Source organism: Salvia splendens, chromosome 4, assembly GCF_004379255.2.
Source record: "Salvia splendens isolate huo1 chromosome 4, SspV2, whole genome shotgun sequence".
Taxonomy (NCBI): Eukaryota; Viridiplantae; Streptophyta; class Magnoliopsida; order Lamiales; family Lamiaceae; genus Salvia; species Salvia splendens.
This window is the reverse complement of record NC_056035.1, coordinates 3,128,288-3,136,669: the sequence shown is the minus strand read 5'-3', so window position 1 is coordinate 3,136,669 and position 8,382 is coordinate 3,128,288. Positions and strand designations below refer to the sequence as shown.

Below are 8,382 nucleotides of genomic sequence, written 5' to 3'. Positions count from 1 at the left end.
TTAGAATTCACCATTACATGCATGACCTATGACAAAGATTCAAGTACTATCATGTATGATAACGATTCTGTGCAAGAGTAATGCAGCAGTGTGCTGGCTTGTGTCAATTGATTAATCACATGGTAAAGAAATGGGCAGCGCCACATGAGGGGAGGTACTGAGTGAGGTTGGTGAATGGTTCTTGTATTTTCCTCAATAGTTACTAAGGGTGGAGAAGGGAGGTTAGATTATAGTTGCTGAAATATAACAATTACTCCCTCTGTCCCACATGAGGAGCCACTTTGACTTTTCTGCACTCGTGTTATAAAAATGATAACAAATAGTTAAAGGGTAGAAATGGTAAACTAAGAGAGAGAATAATGTAGAGAAGAATATTATGACGACAAGAGTTTGGTGCCATCCTTTTATCTAAACGTATCTCCTTTTTTTCTTCTTATCTGTTAGAGCATCTCCAATGCTGGCGGACGTCAAATAGCCGTCAAATAGCCTTCACACTGCCACATCATCAGCACTACAATTCTCCTGCCACATCAGCTTGCCACATCAACTGGACATCAAATAGCCATCAAATAGCCTTCACACTACCTATCCACATCACTAATAACAATTATATAATTTAATTTACAATTGTATCAACATACATAATTTAATTTACGAGACAAATACGGAAAATTCGAATAATAATATTAAAATTTAAAAAGTACATTACTTTTAAAAAAAAGTACAACAATTTAAAAAAATTACAAAAAGTAAAAAGTACATTAATTTAAAAAAGTAAAACAAAATCACTCATCGCCGCCGTCCTCGTCTCCGTCGTCGCCCAACGCTTCTTCACTGCCGTCGCCGCCGCCTCCGTCGCCACCTACGCCGCGGCTATTCCCGCCGGTGTCCCTCCTCATCGCCTCCAGTTCTTCACGCTGGCTCTGGAGCAATACGCGAAGAAAATCCTTCACCTCGGGGTCCACCGCCGCTTGGAAGTCGGCTAAGGTCTTCACCATTTGAGCGCGCGTTTGTTGGCGCGCGAAGAATTTGAGCTCCTCGGTAGACCTGCCGAGGGGGGATGCCGAATGGACATCCTGGGAACTCGGTGTGCCCCCCCTCGCAACCTGCTGCGCCCGCCTTTGCCCAACCGGGCGAGGTCGGCGACCGAACGACCGAGGAGTCGGGACCTCCTGGGCCGTCTCGGGGAGGTCTGACGAACCACCGCTGCTGCCGATAGGCGTTGTCCCCCCCGTGCGTCGCCTGCGACTGTGGAATCATATGTTGCGCCGGTGGCATCATCTGCTGCGCCGGTGGCTGCATGCCGGGTGCCCACCCCGGCATCATCTGCATAGGGGGCTGCATGCCGGGTGCCCACCCCGGAATCATCTGCTGCCACGGGTACACGTTGTAGTACCCGCTCATTGGAGGCCAACCACCTCCCCCAGGAGCCGGGGAAGTATGGGACCCTGCCCCGGGAGTCGGGGGCGTCTGAGACCCTACAACCGGGAGCCGGGGGAGTCTGAGACCATCCCCCGGGATTAACTGGAGTACCTTCGTAGTTGTTCTCCATTGCTCGTTATTGATCTTGTACAGAAAGTAAGGTAGAGAGAGAGTACTCGTTAAAACAAGTGGTGCGAATGAAAATGAGGTTCAACGCGCGTATATATTGTGTTTTGCGAAAAAAAAAAAAAAAATATATTTAAATCCGACGCCGGTTTGGCGCCGATCCGGGAGCCACAATGGCGCCCGTGAGGATCGGCGTGGGAACCGGCGTCAGCGCGGGAATCGGCATGGCGACGCCGATTTTGACGCCGATTTCGCCCACGCCGGTTCCAATGGTTCGGCGTCAAACCGGCGTGGGCGAAAAATCGGCGCTCCGGTGGTGACGCCGACCATTGGAGATGCTCTTATAAATTTTGGAGAGGAACAAAAAATTCTAAAAAAATTATGGTATAAACTTTTGAGTATCTTTTAAACCAAATCTCAACGTCATTTCTAATTACTCCACCACCTGATTCCACTTGCAATAGTCCCTTAGATTTTATTGCGTGATGAAGTAGTTCGAATGATGTACATTTTTAAGCAGTTGAAATCCGTGTTATCGAAATCGCGCTAGGGGCTCGGGGCGCACGAGTCTCAATTGAATCACCCTAGGTGGGTGTGGCAAGCGAGATCCAGATCCAGGGGTGAGGGCGGGACGACCTGGGCGAAATGGGGCGAGCTAGGCGATATATCTATTTTAAAATTGATATACTTTTTTTGTGATACTCATTTTCTTAAATTGCTTTGTCTTTTTAGGTGACTTTCCGTGACTTTATCTCTCTTTATATCCTCTAGTTGACTTTATATCTTTATATTCTCTAACTAACTTAATTTATCTCTTTATAGTTTTGATACTCTTTTCCTTAAATTGTTTTGTCTTTTTAGATGACTTTTCCCCTTATGTGACTTTTAACGACTTTACATCACTTTATACTCTGTAGGTGACTTTATATCTCTTTACATTCTCTAAGTGATTTTATATTTCTTTATATCTTATAGATGACTCTAGATTTATTAATTTAATTTTAAAATTATAAATTTAAATTTGCAATTTTTATGTTTAAGTTTTAACTAGGCGATAGATAAAAAAATAAAATTTGATTGTTAGTTCGCTCCGTTATCCTGGGCTGGCCCCATGATATTTTCTTCGTAGTCTAACAGCGTTGTCTTCACTGTACTGCAGGTGTAAATTTTTCGGAAGTTTCCCTGGGTTTATGTGATCTGCCAACCATATGTTTGTGAAAATTCCTGCTGCTCCATATTTGTAAGCGCCTTTCTCTCCGTCAATTTATTTATCTTTCTGTTTTGTTGTAATATTATTAAGTTAGTTTATCTAGCTAAATATTCAACAATCAAAACAAACAAGTTTGCAAAATGCATTCAGTTCATATTAATTTAAAACAAGACTGAAACTCAGGAAATACTGGCTTCTTGCAAATGCTATTATTGAGAACTCACAATCTAGTACGTTCACTTCTCCAGACAGGCTAAACTTCAATGAGCATTATCCATGATATCTTCGAGTAGACGACCTAAGAAGTTATAGGACGAGCCTCCTTCTACAAGGGCCGCTCTAGTCTTGTCGTGCACCTCTTTCACCTTAAGTCGGATCTTGTTCTCCGGGTCCATCAGCTGCCTAATCGCACTCTCTATAGTTCCTGCTGCCACAATCTCATCACTATCCTTCCTGTAGTCAATCTTGATCTCAACCGCCATTTCACACTCTTTGACTAGCTGGAACGCATTGGCCTGCTGCTCTCCAGACAGCGGCCATGCTGCCACAGGCACTCCACAAAACACACTTTCCAGAGTCGAGTTCCACCCACAATGCGACACAAATCCTCCCACAGCAGGGTGAGACAGCACAGCCGTCTGGGGTGCCCACCCGATCACCTTCCCGATTCCATTAGTATTTCTGAGGAACCCTTCTGGCAATTCTTGTTCAAGGTTCTCATATTCCCCTGGAAACGCAACTGACTCCTTAGGAGACGGCTTTCTCATCGACCACAGAAACCGGACTCCACTGTTCTCCAGCGCAGTAGCAATTTCCTTCACCTGATCGCCCTCGAAACTTCCACGGGTGCCAAAGCAGATAAACACGACTGATGAATGGGGTTGTTTGTCCAGCCACACGATGATCTCCTCACGCTTCCGTTTGTTCTCATCAGTTTCTTCACCGCCCCCTTTGAATCATCGGCCCTACTGGATAAACTGGTGGGATTTTGGCATCAGCAGAGAGCGAGCTAATTGCGTGGGGCTCAAATTCAAGAAAGGTGTTAACGATGATCCCTCTGGTCTCTCTGTACCTTCTGGCACATTCTAGAAAACCAGTTTCCTTTTCGAATACTTTACCAGGCCACACCTTTGCAGGTACAGGATTAACATAAGTTGGGATAGAGATCTTCACATCTGAATCCTTATACTCTTTCAAGTTTTTGCCATGATCGTCTCTCAAGCTCTGGAGATGCAACAAAGGCCCAAGAACAGCCGATCCACTGGTAAAGTTGATGTAAACTGGGGCCCTGAGCTCGTTTGCCACATCAATCATGGGAGTGAAGAACATGTCGAGCACAATTCCAGCAAGTCTCCCCTTCTGGCTCTCCATCATCTCCACCACAACATCTCTGGCCAGACACTTATGACTCTCCGCCAAAGCAAGCACCCAGTTCTTGTCTCCCATCGACCCTGATGCAATGGAATTGTTTTCTTGCAGGGGTAGGAAGTTCATCCGAGGGTGGGGTGATTTGGTAGTGTAGGAACTGATCTTGGTATCTGGGGTCCGTTTCATAATTAGGATGGTAATGGAGAGACTGTCGTCTCGGTCGGCGAGGAGCTTGGCAGTGTCTACAGCTGACACCAGGTGGCTTACTATAGGTAATGGAATGAACACCAGGGTTTCTTTGGCATCTGCAGACATCTTTCCTTGCTGGAAGAACAAGAGAGATAATAAATTTGGTGGAATGTCAAGTGATAATATATGTGAATATCAAGCAAATGCCATGACTTCACTGAATCAAGAAATGCTAAACATTCACAAAAGCCCTGATCAGGACTCCTATTTCCAACACTAACACTTGAAGTTGACATGATCTTTATTTTCAAGATGATTTTTAGATTTCATTACATGCATGATGTATGACAAATGACAATGATTCTAGAACTACCATCTATGACAGATTCTGTGCAAGAATAATGCAGCAGTGCTGGCTCATGTCAATTGATTAATCTCATGGTAAAGAGAAAGAAATTTGTTACCTGAAAACAGAAGCCTGTGTGGAGTGGCGCCGGAGGTGGTGAGGGACTGAGTGAGGGTGGCTCTCCAACTTTATAAGGGGTTGGTGAATGGTTCTTGCAATAATTACAAAGGTCTGTTAGAATCTAAGTTGAAGAAATACAGCTATTAGTATAATGACGACAAGAGTTTGGTGCCAATCCTTTTATCTCGACCTATCTCATCTTTTTCTCTTCATCTAGTAATTTTTTGGGGAGGAACAAAGAATCTAAATTTAGGGTGTGTTTAGTTTAATTTTTTCTTTCTTTGTATAAGGGATGGCATATATATGAAATTAGTTATAAGTCTAGCTAATTCAAACTTGTGTACTTCTCAAGCGATCACCCTTTCATACCATAATTGGTGGCTCCTCAAGTATGTATAGCATATGTCCCATCCCGACGACCAACATGGCAACATGTTAGATGATCCGCAACCGAGTTAGCCTTGCGGTATACGTGTCTCACCACTGTATGTTGAGTGACTTTTCTTCGCTTCATATTCTCTAATAACTTTACATCTCTTCATATTTTCTAGGTGACTTTATATCTCTTTATATATCTTTAAGTGATTTTACCTCTCTTTTTTTCTGTATTACTTTATATCTCTTTAAATCTTTCAGTTAATTTTAAATCTATTTATATTACTTTTGTTTCTTTATATCTCATAGATGACTTTATATTTCTTTGTTTAATTTAAAAATTATTAATATAAATTTGCAATTTTTCATTTTTTAAGTTTTAATTTACATCATATTTATTTTAAATTTAAATTTTAGTAATTTTAACTAGGAGATAGATAAAAAAAATTAAAAAAAAAAGAATTAGGTTGTTACTGTGCCGGTCTTCCTAGCCCCCTAAGTTTTTCTGCATCGTCTCAAAGCGCCCTACGCTCCTAACAATATTGGTTGAAATTCAAATGTCTATTTATTCGCCTCAGTGGGACCCATGCTCTTAACAATATTGGTTGAATTCTAAATTTGCTCTTTCTACCATATGAATATATGATAAAACAAAATCAAAAGTAACGGATAGAAAAAACACTCCATTCATTTCCTAAAAAATAATACTACAGTAATTCTTTTTTTCTTTTTGATTCGTTTCCTACAAATAGAACTCTCTATTTTATTGGACCATACAATCCACTAACACTAATTCCATTACTTTTTCTTCATCTCTCTTACTTTACTAATTTTTTTCTCGTATCCTCTTTTACTTTACTAATTTTACATTAAAACACCGTTGTTTCTAAAGTTCCTATTTTTAGCAAATAGAGAGATTAAAAAAAAATCACTCAAAATCCTTACACATTTAACATTACACCGACAAACCAAAACTTTTGCAACCCACACTAACTATAGAACTATTAATATAAAAAACATCATCAACGGTGTTGTTTGTTAGGGCACAGTTAAATACTCCTATGCGACATGTTTTTGCTGATGGCATGACGATGAGCAGCAATATGTTTTAAGAAAGACGAAGGATTGCCGATTGTGTTAGTTTATTAATTCGAAATAATTAACATATTAGTAATAAGTATTATTGGTATTTAGTTAGATTGCATATTAATTTTTTTACTGGTATCTGTTGAAATGGTTGCAGTTTAGCAAACCTTTTTAATGTCGCACCATTTTTCGTTTTATTTTTTCGATAACCAATAAAGTTGGCCTGTGAACGTTAATGGGCTAATTTGTTGGGCCAGAAGAAGTATGTACATATAGTATTGAGCCATCTTAAGAAAGCCCATACGCAGCTTAGGCCCATTAGTCCATTACCGTAGCCCATACGATATATAACTTGTGTATTTGTGAATAAAAATGTTGGTAACAAAGATTCCATATAGTAACAAACTTTATTTTCTAGATTGCTGCCTTTTTAGGATTGTTTGTAGTTAGAATATTGAGTCTGAAATGAAAGTGAACCAGGACATGCGATTCATACAATATATATTTTGGCATGAGATTTTTATTCTTATTCTTTGCTTGTATATATCTACTTTCACGTTGTAAATTGTATCTTGAAATTGTGTGAAATCATTGGCTTAACATTGCTCATACAATTTATGTCCTTATCTTGTTATATTCGTTATTACTTCAGTGAATTTTTGCAACGCTTATTATTTTCATTTTATTTTGATTTCTCGAGGGGCTTTCAGCAATTTTGTTTTTTTTTTTTACGAATTTTCAATGATTTTTCTCAATATTGCACGCTTTTTGCAATTTCTTTTTGGATTGCCACAATTTTGGGCCAAAATTGGCAGTTTGGAACCACAACCGGACCGGGAGAACTAGTATGCCGGTTTTTTATCCAATACGTGAGAGACAGTTACAATATTAAGTCGAACTAATGGTTCCGATTAACCGTGGAGAAGGTGCACGCTTGGTTGGGAAAGTGGGGCGACGCAGAGAATAATGATAAGCTAGCAAGGTTAGGTTGTACATTACACAATTGCATATGCAATGTGTTTTAAAATGGCTATACATTTCCTGACAATCCCATTCTTTGCTTGCGTTATCATACACTTCCATATACTAATATTTAATTCAATTGTACATGTTAATTTGTTTTCTCCAACTATGTGTAACAACATACGATAAAGCGCATCTTAGTCGGTAATATCTCTTATTTTTCAATAAAGGGTCGAACGTTCGAATCACTAAAAAGATTAATGTACTATATATGCGAGTCTAAAAAACTAAAATATGTATCACAATTATCATAAACTTCTTTCATATGTCATTTCTGTCTCTTTCTTTTTCTATGGTAAACCCTAATACAAATAAACCCGAATGAACTATTCTTTACTGCGGGTAAAATTGAACTCTCCCAAAATGATTGAAACTTTTGAAGAATAAAAACAAAAAACAAAAAAATGGGAATCAAATGAAGCTGGGTTAATTGAATATTGTCACAAGCTTACTCGAACTTGATAGACCCTAATGACGCGTTATGAATTTAAATTTCAAATATTAATTATATCATTGTTAAGCTGGTTCATTACCGACTGAAAAACTAATCAAGCACGAGGCAATAAAATTTCTAGATCCATTTTCCCATGTTCTTTCGTTCTAAAATCTGAGATTTGTTTATAATAAAATGAGTCCAACTTTTCAAGCGTATTTTCTTTTGTCCCCACTTGTGTTATTAAATATTGTTTTAATTTGTGTTCTAGTTATTTATGCACTTGTGATTTTTTAAGGGCACCAAAAATATTTTAATGAATTTTACCATCATGTTGTTGCATAATAGTAGTATGATAAATTTGAAAAGATGAAATTACGTATGTGTCACAAGACAAGACAATCAAATTGAACAAAGTCTCGAAATTATGTTGTCCCCACTCTAGTACTAGTAATTGTGTTATCCTTTGTTGACCTACCATTACAAGTTCATTGGAAACTTCAACATATGAGTACGAAGTTTACGTGGATATACCACTTGTGTCCACCAATTTCACAAATTACTCCCTCATATTTATGTCAATCTCTAAAATAAGTTGCACACTAATATTTGAATCTAGATATAACTAAAACTTTTTTGTGATAGTAGTAGTATATAATTGATCTTAAAAAAATAAAAAAAATG

General features: G+C 39.0%; 1 pseudogene; it reads right to left on the bottom strand.

Moving 5' to 3' along the window:
* Positions 1-2,962: 2,962 nt before the first annotated feature.
* On the bottom strand, positions 2,963-4,852 carry LOC121800315 (annotated as a pseudogene).
* Positions 4,853-8,382: the final 3,530 nt, after the last annotated feature.